The 13356-nt window shown below is 37.9% G+C and overlaps 1 non-coding gene across 2 annotated transcripts in view; it reads right to left on the bottom strand.

Moving 5' to 3' along the window:
• The window catches only part of LOC101716447 (uncharacterized), a 78093-nt gene that overhangs the window by 13320 nt on the left and 51417 nt on the right, over positions 1-13356 (bottom strand). For both annotated transcript variants that reach the window (XR_015445600.1, XR_015445601.1), the window contains one exon: positions 90-238. This is a non-coding gene — a transcript (uncharacterized LOC101716447). The remainder of the gene's footprint in view (positions 1-89; positions 239-13356) is intronic.

Here is a 13356-nt window from a genome sequence, read left to right as displayed (position 1 = left end):
GAAATCCTATTTGCTAGGGTGTAGATTGAAGCTTGCTTTTATAAATTGGTGCTAAACAGTTTTCTGGGGAGGTGGCAGTCCATACTCACCCTCCAAACTCTTCCATAAGCCTGAAAATGGCCAGTACACATTTGCAGAAATTTCACTAATCATCATCAAATCAACTGGGCCAGGGATTCAGCTCAGTGGTGCCAATGTCTGTCTGGCAAGTGCAAGGTCCTGAGTTCGATCCCCAGTACTGGAAAAAAACAAAAAAAAATCAACTAATAACAAATGCTGGTGAGGCTGTGGGGAAAAAGGAACTATTCTCCATGGTTGATGGAAATGTAAATTGGTACAACCAATATGGAAACCAGTATGAATATTCCTCAAAAAACTAAAACTAGAGGTTCCATTTGACCCAGCTATTCCTCTTCTTGGTATCTTACTGAAAGAGTTAAAAGCATCATACTATAGCAATATGTGCACACTCATGTTTATAGCAGCACAATTTGTAATAAGTAAATCCATATGCCCATCATCAGACACATGGATAAAGTGTGGTTTTTATATACATTGGAGTACTATTCTGCCATAAAGAAGGCTAACTTAAGGCATTTTTAGGTAAATGGATGCACCTTGAGACCATACTTTTAAGTGAAAGAAATTGGCCACACATGTTTAAATATTGCATTGTTTCTTTTATGTGAGAAACTTAAAGTGTAAATGAGGACCAAAAGGGATGATATATATTGGGAAATAGGAAGAAAACATTCAAATGGGAAGGGGAACAAGGCAGGGAGGAGGGGCAAGGCAATGAAAGTAAAAGGAATAAAGAGAGAATAGAAGGAAAAAATGGAAACAAAGCTTTTGTAAATACGATGGAGAAGAAGGACTGAAGGGGAGGAGAATGGGGGAAAAAGAAGAATCAAGATATAGTATGTATAGGTACAAATTCTCGATGATGAATGTGATCATTATGTATATCAAAAGAGTACCAATAAAATTAATTTTAAAAATTTCTTCCCAGACTGAATATAAAACATAACAAAAGAAATCCAAGACAAATACACAGTGCATAAAATTACAAAAATATCCAAACTGTCCTAGTTCTCAGTCTTTGCAGAGGATCAGCAAGATGCTATAATGACCAGTTCCCTATACATTTCAGAGGTCTGTTCTCAATCATACCCACATCTAGGGGAGTCAATGAGAAAGAAACAGGGAGAGAGAGACAGACACACACACACACACACACACACACACACACACACACACAGAGTTCTTGTAAATTAATAAAATTTGACACACAGTTTGTGAACTTCTTCCTGTTGCTCCTGCACTGATTTCTCCCTTGCACACTAATCCTCACTTGTGCCTAATCCATACTTAGTCCTACAGGCAGAAGAATTTTCTATTGAGTGTGAGGAGACAAATCAAGCCTATGTGAATTTTAGTTCTTCAGCTCTATGTCCTAAATGATTTCTAATTAGAAATGATGTAATTTTATTACATGAATATTTGTGGAGGCATTGGCCAGAGGTATTGTGGGACTGCATAACCTTTGTTCCTTTTCTCCAGCCCCATTGTGATTAAATGTGAGTTAATGGATAAAGATGCTTGTTAGTTTTGGGACACTAGATAAAAATCTGTAACACACCTAAAGTTCCAAAGTAAACTACTCAACTCCTTGTTTGCCCAGAACTGATGTTCCGGACACCACAATCTATAGAACAAGCTGCAAATGTCTGCTGACCATCAATACGTGACAGTCGACCACTAACCTTTGTCCCTTTTCTTTAATTCTATATGTTAACTTCCCCCTCAACCCCCTATAAGAACAGCCACGGACTCTGAGCCAGTTGCCTCTCTAAGCTATTTTGCTTTGGGAGTGCCGTCTGGCCAGACTAATAAAGGTCTGTTTTACTTTCCAACTTGTCCGGTGTGTTCCTTCCCGGGTGTTCTTCACTGCAGTCAGCTCCTCGGAGCGTTTGGTAAGGGCCTCGGTCTTACAGTATGTATCTCTTGGATATGCAGAGATAAGAGACTTTTGGAATCATATGCCCAAAACCTCCCAAAATGCATGGTTAGAGATAGCCCATGGGGCCACAAGTCCAAGTAGTATCAAACACACTGCCTTAAGGAATGAATGCTCTGGCCCTTGTCCTCCCCATATTCTGATTTATTACTTAAATTGGCTCTAAGGTCAGTCATGTAGCAGACCATCCTGACCTTCCGCTGTCCTTTCTCTGTCCCCTACATGAATTCCTGCACAGACATTGTCCTTCCTTTGTCCTTTATCCTTGCTTCTTGGTTCTGTCCATAAAAAGCCACAGTGGCTTTAGTTAGTCACTGCTCTTTCTGAGATTTTCTCACACTGAGGGGTCTTCCTTAAGGGCAGCCCCTCTGGGCTCTCTTGGAGTTTGAATTGGACACTGACTCCAAGTAATCTTTCATTCTTTGCACCATGCCATGGTCATGAGTTGTAACAAATATGCAATAATGTCAGTGGTCCTGAGAGTAGATGCATATCATAGAGAAATTTGGGCTATATCTGTCAAAGCAATAAACACATGATTACTCCAGAATTCAAGTTCAGATGGATTACTTTCCAATCCAAATTTTCTGTTTTACTAGCTGATTTCTTAAAGAACTTTAAATAAATGAATATGTGTCTCTAACTTGAAATGGAGTTTCTGATCTGGCAATAACTGCCAGGCTATGGAAGACAATGTTTTATTTGGAACTTCCCTTTCTTTCTGTCCTGGGGATTGAGCCCAGGCCTTAAGCATTATAGGAAAGGACTCTACTATTGTGCTATAGCTCTGACCTAGAATGGTCTTTCTGAGGATAAGAGTCTTTGCATCAAGTAAGTGAGAACTGTAAAGAAGAGGGCCCAAAGGGGAATTATCATAATTAATGTCACTTTTTTCTTTGCAAAATAAAATTAGGAGAAAAATTAAGAACTCACTAGTAGAAGAAGGAGATAGCTGCAGCATTATGTTCTAGAATCTGATGTCTGCAACTAATGAGCCAGATGTCCTGTGCATATCTATTGCTTTTTGCACAGCAGACATAAGCATCTGGGATGGCTGAAGCCAGGTTGCCTTAGGTTCTGTGACCATGCGGTGAATAGAACAGCCATCGCTACTGCTATCAGGGTAATCTTTTTACACTTAATAAGGTGACCAGGAGGAAAACTGAAGGACCAGAACTCATATAAATATATATTTTATAGGAGCATTTTAATAGCTCTGGTAATTTAAGGAATTTGTATAATTGTTTCCTAAGACTGAAGTGTAAAAGAGCCAAATCCAGTCTGATTGACTAAAAGATGGAGTTCACAGGATTAGAAATGACCTTGGCCAGAAATGTATTTCATAAATTTAAAGTTCATAGAGTAGTTGTCAGGGCCTTCTAGCCAAAGACCACCAAGACACCTGTGATTGAACAATGAGTTGATTACTCCTTGCATTGAAGGCTGTGGAGAACTATAGCGTGTCCTAGATTGTGTCAGAAAAGACTTATAGGGTTTGTACATGTGTGGGATGGTTTTGGGGAAGATTTAAAGAAGCAAGGCTTTGCTGTAGATTGGGTTCTATTAGGAAATGGCATCTTTTTGATGATTGGGTAGTGTGTGTGTGTGTGTGTGTGTGTGTGTGTGTGTGTTTCACTGGGCAATCAACCCAGAGCCTTCTCATTGAGCTACATGCCAACCCTTTCTTTATTTTTTATTTTGAGACAAGGACTTGCTAAATCACTAAGTTGTCCAGGCTGGGCTCAAACTTGTGATCTTCCTGCCTCAGTCTCCCATAATGCTGGGATTACAGGTCCCACCAGGCCTGGCACAAGTGACTAAGTATCTTAATAAATCTTATCTAGAAGAAGGATAGACTAGAAGTAAGCTAATTGTAAAGTACTTTAGCCTTTACTAATTGTGGTCATTTATGTGATTTGGTCAAATTTTGTGTTTTTTCTCTTCAGACGTGATTGTGCAGTGGTTTTACTTTTTCTTGGTCATCATAGTCATTTAATGGCCTTCTATGATGTTGTTGGGATATGAAATTGTTTCACCAAGGCTTAGCTGTGAGGACCAAGCCAGCTCCCATATGTCAGTGGCTGCTTTCCACCTCAGAATGATTAATACTGTGTCCAGCAGCCCATAGGAAACCAAATTCCTTCTCTGCTGGGAGCCATTGATGGCAGAAAAATGGTCATATGTGCTAAACAGAAAGTCTGGATGTGGATGAAAGCTTCTCCAATACATTTTAGGAGCCCCAGTTAAAATGTTAGTCTCCTGAGGTGATTTTTTTCCTTGAAAAAAATCAGATCAGAGTATATTTAAGCAAGGGAAGTACATGAAAGAATGTGGCCAATTGTATTTTTCAAAGATGACCACAATGCTACCTCTCATCTCACACTTTCTTCTATAATGTGACCTTGTCATCCTTCCATTAAGATGTAGGGTCAAATTTCCTTCTGTTTTCAATCCTGGCAGACTTTGTACTAACCAATAAAATAGGGGAAAATAAAACTGTGATATCCGAGGCTGGGCTATAAGAATCAATGCAGCTCTGTTGTACCTTTAGAGTCCAGAGATTCCATGTAAGAAGTCCAACTTCACTGAGACTTCCAGGATGTGAGAAATCCTAGGCCTATGCAGAGGGCATCTATATGTCCTCTGTTCAACAGTCCTACCAGAGGTTCCAGCTGCTAGCCAACATCAACCAATAACCTATCGATGAAAGCACTTCTAGACTCTTACAGCCCCTAGCCATCGAGTCTTTCAAACTGAAGCCCAAGATACTGTACAATGGAACAGAAATGAGCCATCCATGCTATGCCTTACCTTAGTTCTAGAACCACAAAAACTGATTGTTTTATACCACTAAGTTTTAGTTTATTACAAAACAATAGTAACCCAAGAAGGTGGGAAGTTTGGTTAACATAAAAGGAGCAAGGAAGGCATAGTTGGTAGAAGGAAAAAAGGCTAGCATACATGCTAATGATAAGGGGCTCTTTGGTTTCAGAGACTGCAGAGTGGACAGAGTGGGCGGTCAAGGGAAAAATGGAAAGAAGTTACCAGTATACTAACTGAAATATCTGTAGATAAAATTGTATATCTTTCTAAACTAAGATCTTGAATTATTTAACTCGCTTTTTATGGTGCTACAGGTTGAACCCAGGGCCTTGCAATGCCAAGCAAGCACTCCGCTGAGCTGCACTCCCAGCTCTCAATTATTTCTTTAACTTAACATTCTTGATTAACACTAACAGAGATGCATAGAGATTTTATAAGCAGAAAAAGTAGAAATAATATTAACACTGAGAAACTATTCAGTGAATAAAAAGATTTAATATTGTAGTTGTTTATGGTAACAAGCTTTTGAAGTCCCACTATTTTCAGTTATCAGGAGTTATCTATAAAAATGATTTCTACTTTATTGTGTTTACATGAATGTTTGCCTCTATATACCTTGTTTGAGGTGTTAGCATAATACTTATGCATATTGAAACTGTCTGTGAAGATTTTTAGCTCTTTAATTCTCCTTAGTAAGATTACTTACCAGTGGATAAGAGGATAAGAGATATTTGCTCATCTCTTTCTCATTGTATGATAGGAAAATACAGTATTATTTCCAACAACGTGTGTCGAAGTTTCATTATTTCACTCTGATAGAATCAAGTTCACTTTTAAAGTGTCTATATGTGTGCATATTTGGTATGTATCAATAGCTTCTGTGGGTAACTCTTTCTATCTGTAAATAAGAACAGAAACCCTAGTACAATTATTGAAATTGTTTCGTTAGTGAACACTCTAAGATATTGATTATAAATATTGAGTACAATCACCAACTGACTTCATGATTATTGGCCAAATTACAAAATATCTGTTGTTTCATTCATTGTAAAAATTCATGTGAATTTCTAAGGTTACAAAGAATTACATATGTCTTTTCTTCTAAGACTTTAATATTTTACATTAATGTATTTTGAGGCAACTTGGGCTTATGTTGTAAAGTCGTTGTAGTTCAACTTTTTTTCCAGGTAGATATCCAGTTGGGCTAGCTGCCAGTTGTCACAGCTTACTATGATTGCAAGGCTTCTGGTTTTCATGACTGACCAGGGGAGAGGGATATGGGAATAAGGCAAGTTAAATGACCACAAAGATCAGTGTTCTTGCTGTGATTCAATTGTTTTCTTGAATAAATACTCTTCAGGTTGTTGTTAGCTTTTTGACTATTTCCAGACTACTGAAACGGTTTATTTTAAAAATTTTTGCCAATATTTTTGTTGCCTTTTATTTCAGTATTAGGGACTAAACTCAAGGACTTTGCCTGTGGTACATCCACAGCCCTTTTTTATTGTTTATTTCGAGTCAGAGTCTCGCTATGTTGCTAAGTTGTTCAGGCTGGGCTTAGACTTGTGGTTCTCTTGCCTCAGCCTCACAGAGTGCTGAGATCTTGTTGATGTTTTAGAGGAGCAGATTTTGAGAGGTTCTTATTTTGTCATTCTCAAAGTCCTTAGTCATAAGTTTTTATTATACTTAGAGTATAATAGGTCTCCATATGTAATAATCTTGATGTGTATGGATATTTGGGTCAGAACTTCTTTTTTTTTGGTGCTGGGGATCAAACTCAGGTCCTTGTGCTTGCGCAGCAGGCGGCGAAACCACTGAGCTAAATAAATCCCCGGCCCTTGGATCAGAACTTCTTAGCAATGGGCAGGATTTAGACTAGCAAAGAAAATGCTTATAGTGGCCTCTGCCTGTGTATTCACTGTCCTGGGACTCAGGCTAGACTGTGTTCATGAGCAGACCAGTGTGTGAGAATTATGGGCAGTCAGTACGACCATATGGTTTTTGCCCCTGCCAGAATGTTTCTGTGTCCATAGACATCTGAAAACATCTGGGTATATGCTAAAGCCATGTTTATTTCCCAGGGACCACCAAGTCTCCTTACTGGTGACTGTATTCTCCAGAAATTTTATTCACTTGGACTTGGACTCTTTCTTGGAAAGAATTTAGAAGAGACTAATGTTAATAAAGAAAAACTGGAGAGATTGGGGAAGGCTTTCTGAAGGAGGCATGAGGGTTTTTTTTTTGTTTTTTCAGTACTGGGGATTTAACCCAGGGCCTTGAGGATGCTAGTCAAGTGCTCTACCACTGAGCAATGTCCCTGGAACTTTTATTTGTTAATTTTTTGAGACAGGGTTTCACTAAATTACCCAGGCTCACCTTGAACCAGTGATAGGTATATGTTTTGACCCTGGCCTGACAAGAATGGGTAAGAGTTGGTTAGTTGAAGAAAACAGACAGTAAATAAGAAGAAGTTAAATTTAACATAAGTCATTGAGATGGATGTTATTCATTCCCCTCACTGAGCCACTGCAAGGATACATCTCTAACTTATCTCTGGAAGAAAGCCAGAGAATATGCAATGATTAAAAATAATAAGGAGGGGAAGCGGTGCAATCTAGTGGTCAAAAAGTCAAGATCTGCTGTCAAACAACTTAAATTCAAATCCCAGATCTCCTTGTTAGCTATATATCCCTGAAGAAATTACTGTATATGTGCATCCCTGTTATCTTTATCTGCGAAATGGCAATATCTGTCCACCTTACAGATGTAGTGGAAGATTAAATGAAGTCATATATCAACAGTGCAAAGCACAATGCCTTGCACAAAATAAGTGCTTGTCAAAAGCAGCCATATTTTAAATATGAGTTCAGCCACGAACCCAGATACCAAACCTACAAATCCTGAAAACCATGTAAGTGTGGTCAGAATAGAAACTTTGTTTGTTTTTTGTATTTTGGGTGTGTTTTTTGGTGTTTTTGTTTTTGTTTTTTTTTTTGAGGCATGGTTTCCCTTTGTAGTTCAGGCTGGCTCCAAACTCACTATGAAGTTCAGGCTGCCCTTGAACTCATGGTGATCCTCCTGCCTCAACCTCCCAAGTGCTGGGATTACAGGCGTGCGCCACCACGCCTGGCTCGAAACTTTGTTTTGAGATATGGTCTCACCCTGTTGCTAAGGCTGCTCTTGAGTTCTTGGGCTCAACTGATCCTCATTCTTGCGCTTCCTGAGTAGCTGGGACTACAGGTGTCTGCCACCATGCCCATCTTAAACTGTTTTTGAATGCTTCCTGAAAGTGGTTAGTTTATTCATCCTGTTCTCCTTTTAGAATTTGGTAGCATCTTCTTGAAAATGCCAGCATATCTCCATCATGTTAAGAAGAATCACATCAGCCAGGCATGGTGTTACACACCTGTAATCCCAGCTAAAGCAAGAGGATTGAGCCCAGCCTGGGAAATTTAATGAGACTCTATTTCAAAAGGTACAATGATCTAGGGATGCAGCTCAGTGGTAAATCACCCTTGGGTTCAATCCCCATTAACACACACACACACACACACACACACACACACACACACACACAGAATCATAGGGCTTTTGTCTATATCTGACACAGAACATTAAAAGAAGAGTGCTTACTTCCAGAAGTGGATGGTGCAGGGCTACAGTAGAGCAAAGATCAAGCAAAGAGAATTCCCCGGAGTACTAGGTGAGATTTTAGGGAATAATGTTAAGTTCTTGTTCTGGTTAGTCCCCTACTACCTGAGCTTTGTTTTCTTCCTCCTCCTCCTTAGGAAGTCCAAGGTTTAAATTTATTCAATCATCAGATAGACATTAAAGTACTGAAGGTACGGTAGTATTTTTTTATGTACATATATAAGAGCATGGGTTAAACCTAACTATGCTTGAGTCTAGGCTCTACCACTTCCTAGCTGTAGGACTGTAGGCAATTTATCTAACCTTTCTGTGCCTCTTTTGTTTCATCTGTAGCATGAGGATAATATTATCTACTTCATAGATTTGTTATGTTAAATAAGATAATGCAAGTATATGTAAAAGACTTAGACAATTTTCTGACAATATTAGGTGCTCAACATGTTAAATATTAAAACTGGGTAAAGTGCATGCTTAGCATGTACTAGGCCGTGGGCTCAATCCTCAGCACCAAAAATGAAAACAAAAACATATATATGTATTTTTTAAACTATTTTATTTTTTATACTGGGTGAAAAGGTGGCTGTTTTAATTCCCTGTGTGCTAAATTCTTTGTTTACAACTTCAATTGGTTTTGCTCACCATGAAGTCTCCTGTACCTCAGTGTCTGTTCTAGCTGAGGCACTGACAAAATAAATTTGTTTGGTGAATGAATGCTCAGAGTTAAACAATTCTAATAGATGATATATTGAACTTGAGAACCAGGCACTTTGTAGGGCAGGAAGAAGAATTTGACTAACTTGAAGCAGTTCAGGGAAGAGTTAACAGAGAGGGGCAGTTCCCTTCCAGAACTTTCTAAAATGCAAGGTTAATGCAAACTCCTCCTAAGAAGTAAGTGAAGTGTTTGCTAAATGGCCACCAGGTGGTAAAATTACAGAGGGTGTCAATCTATAAGAGAAAAACAAAACAACAAAGAAACAAACAAAAGCCCTGTCCCAAACAAGAATCCATGTTTATGTTTAAATCAGTTTTTCTGTCCTGTTCACAAAAGTTCAGGCCATGATTCCTTTTCTTTTGTTCTTTTGGTTTTGTTTTTTGATTTTTTTCCTTAAATTCTTGTATTGGTACATTTTAGGTAAACAATACATTTACATTTATCATTGGGTGCTTGTACCTGTACATGATATATCTTGGTTCTTATTTTTTTCCCCATTACCTGTGCGCCCTTCACCCCCTCCACCCTTCCCTATTTACACAGACTTGTTTCCATTTTTTTTCTTTTCTCATAATTTTGCCTTTCCCTCCTTTCCTTTCCCCTTCCCCTCCAAAAAACACCCCTACTCCTTTGAATCTTTTCTTCCTATTTAAATTATCAATTATTCATTTTAATCATTTTAATTCTTATTTACACTTTCAGTTTCTCACACTAGAGAAGCTATTCAGTATTTACACGTGTGTCCTATTTATTTCACTTATGAGTATGGCCTCAATATGCGTCCATTTAGTTATAAATGTCTCTAGTTTCTTGTTCTTTATGGCCGAGTGGTACGCCATTTTATAAAAAACCACATCTTTATTCAGTTTCCAGTTGATGGGCACTTGGGCTGTTTCCAAGCTTTAGCTATTACAAACTGTGCCGCTATAAACATGGGTGCACATATATCACTGTGGTATGATTCTTTTAATTCTTTTGGGAAGATACCCAGCAGGGGAATAGCTGGGTCAAATGGGACCTCTAGTCCTAGTTCTTTGAGGTATCTCCATACTGACTTCCACAGTGGTTGCACCAGTCTGCACTCCCACCAGCAATGGAGAAGGGTTCCTTTCTCCCCACACCCCCACCAGAATTTGTTATTGGTTGATTTCTTGATAGCAGCCATTCCTTCTGGGGTGAGGTGGAATCTTGGTGTTGTTTTCATCTGCATTTCTCAAATGACCAGTGATGTTGAACATTTTTTCATATATTTATTTGCTGATTTTAATTCTTTGTCTTTGCTGATTTTAATTCTTTATTTGAGAAATGTCTGTTCATTTCATTTTTGAATTGGGTTTTTGAATTTGGGGGGGTCTGTTTTTTCAGTTCTTTATATATTCTAGATAGTAGTCCTTTCTCTAAGATACAGCTGCTAAATTTTTTTTCCCATATTGTAGGTTGTCCCTTAGCTCTGTTGGTGGTTTCGCTTGTGGTGCAGAAGATTTTTAATAAGATGAGATCCCAGCTGTTGATTCTTTGCGCTAGTTCCTGTGCTGCTGAGGTTTTGTAAATAAAGTCTTTTCCTATGCCAATATCTTCAAGAGTTCTACTTAACTTATCTTCCAGCAAGTTTAGTGTTTCTGTCTTAATATTTAGATCTTTAATCCATGTCAATCTTAGTTTCATGCATGGTGATAGGTATGGGTCTAGCTTTAATCTTCGGCAGGTTGAAATCCAGTTTTTCTGACACCACTTATTAAGTAGGCTATCTTTCCTCCAATGAGTGTGGCTGGCTCTGTTGTCAAAGATAAGGTGGCTGAGTATGTCTGGAGTTGGTTCTGCACCTTCTATTCTATTCCACTAATCCTCAGGTCTGTTTCTGTGCCAGTACCGTCCTGTTTTTCTCACAGTAGATTTGTAGTATAGTTTCAAGTTGGGGGATTATGATACCCCCTGCAGAATTGCTTCTGCTATTCTGAATCTCTTCTGGTTTCAAATAAATTTTTGGATTGTTTTCTCTAGTTCTGTGAAGTATATTGTTGGAATTTCAATCAGCATTGCATTAAATCTATATGGTAGTTTTGGAAGTATGGCCATTTTCACTATATTGGTTCTTCCTATCCAGGAACAAGGGATATCTTTCCATTTTCTTATATCCTCCTCGATCTCCTTTTTTAGAGTGCTATAGTTTTCAGTATAGAGGTTTTTTGCTTCCTTTGTTAGAGTGATTCCTAGATATTTCATTTTTTTGAATGCTATTGTAAAAATAATTATTTCCCTAATTTCTCTCTCAGTGAGTCTGCTATTTGTGTATAAGAAGGCTATTGTTTTTTGAGTGTTGACCTTATATACAGCTACTCTACTGAACCTGTCAATTAGGCCTAGAAGTCTTTTGGCCAAGTTTGTGGGACTTCTATGTAAAGTATCATATCATCAGCAAATAATGACAGTATAACTTCTTCCTTTCCTATCTTTATTCCTTTTATTTCTTTCTCTTGTCTAATTGCCGTGGCTAATGTTTCTAGAACTATATTGAACAGGAGTGGTGATAGTGGGTATCCTTATCTTTTCCCTGATTTTAGCATGAAAGTTTTCAGTTTTTGACCATTTGCTAAGATGTTGGCTATTGGATTTTCATAGATAGCCTTAATCAGGTTGAGATAAAGTCCTTCTATTCCAATTTTGTATAGAGTTTTTATCATGAATGAGTGTTGGATTTTGTTGAATGCCTTTTCTGCATCTATTGAGATGATCATATGGTTTTTGTCCTTGACTCTGTTAATATAGTGTATTACATTTATTGATTTACGATGTTGAACCATCCTTGCATCCCTGGGATAAATCCGACTTGGTCAGGGTGAACGATCTTCTTGATGACCCTCTGCATTCTGTTTGCCAGTATCTTGTTGAATTATTTTGCATCTATGTTCATTAGGGAGATTGGCCAGTAGTTCTTTTTGGGTTGAGTCTTTCCCTGGTTTAGGAATCAAAGTAACACTTGCTTCCAGGAATGAGTTTCGAAGCCTTGCTTCCCTTTCAATTTCCTTGATGAGTTTAAAGAGTAATGGCATTAGTTCTTCTTTAAATGTCTTGTAGAATTCAGCAGTGAATTCATCAGGACCTGGGCTTTTCTTTGTTGGTAAATTTTTTATTACATTTTCAATTTCACTTACTGTAATTGGGGTGTTTAGAATTTCTATATCTTCTTCATTTAACTTTGGCAATTCGTATGTATCTAGGAATCTGTCCATTTTTCTGTGTTTTCCATTTTATTAAAGTACAGATTCTCAAAGTAGGTATTGATGATCTTCCAGATTTCTGCTGAGTCTGTTGTGTCTTAACCTTTTTCATTCTTAATTGCATGGATTTGAGCCTTTTCTTTCCTTTTTTTGATAAGGTTGTCTAAAGGTATATCGATCATATTTATTCTTTCGAAAAACCAACTCTTTGATTCATTAATTTTCTGTATCATTCTCTTAGTCTCTATTGCATTGATTTCTGCTCTGATCCTTATAATTTCCTCTCTTGTATGACCTTTGGGTTTGTTGTGCTCTTCTTTTTTTAGGAGCTTGAGGTTCTGCATTAGGTTATTTATCTGAGTTTTCTCTGTTTTCCTAATATGGGCATTCAATGCTATGAATTTCCTGCTTAGAACTGCTTTCGTTGTGTCCCATAGATTCCTGTATGTTGTACTGGCATTGCCATTTACTTGTAGAAATTGTCTAATTTGTTCTTTAATTTCCCCTGTGACCCATTGGTTTTTAAGGAGAATGTTATTCAATTTCCATGTGTTTGTGGGAGTTTTGCGGTTTCTTTTGTTATTGACCTCCAATTTTATTGCACTACGGTCTGTTAATATACAGGGGGTAACTTCAATTCTTTTACATTTACTTAGACATGTCCTATGAGCTAGCATGTCATCTAGTTTGGATAATGACCTGTGTGCGGCCGAAAAGAATGTGTATTTTGTTTTTGTGAGGTGAAACACTCTGTAGACATCTATTAAGTCCATTTGTTCAATAGCTTGGTTCAGTTCTAGAATTTTGTTATTATTTTTTTGTGTAGATGATCTGTCTATTTATGATAATGGGGTATTGAGGTCCCCCACTACAATTGTATTAGTGCTTATTTGGTTTTTCATGTCCATTAGTATTTGTTTTGTATAGTTGCGGGC

The sequence above is a fragment of the Heterocephalus glaber genome, unplaced genomic scaffold (genome assembly GCF_053883595.1).
Source record: "Heterocephalus glaber isolate CG9 unplaced genomic scaffold, H.glaber_assembly_v1.0 deba00001613, whole genome shotgun sequence".
NCBI lineage: Eukaryota > Metazoa > Chordata > Mammalia > Rodentia > Bathyergidae > Heterocephalus > Heterocephalus glaber.
The sequence above is the reverse complement of the archived record's forward strand: the minus strand, read 5'-3'. Positions and strand labels throughout refer to the sequence as shown.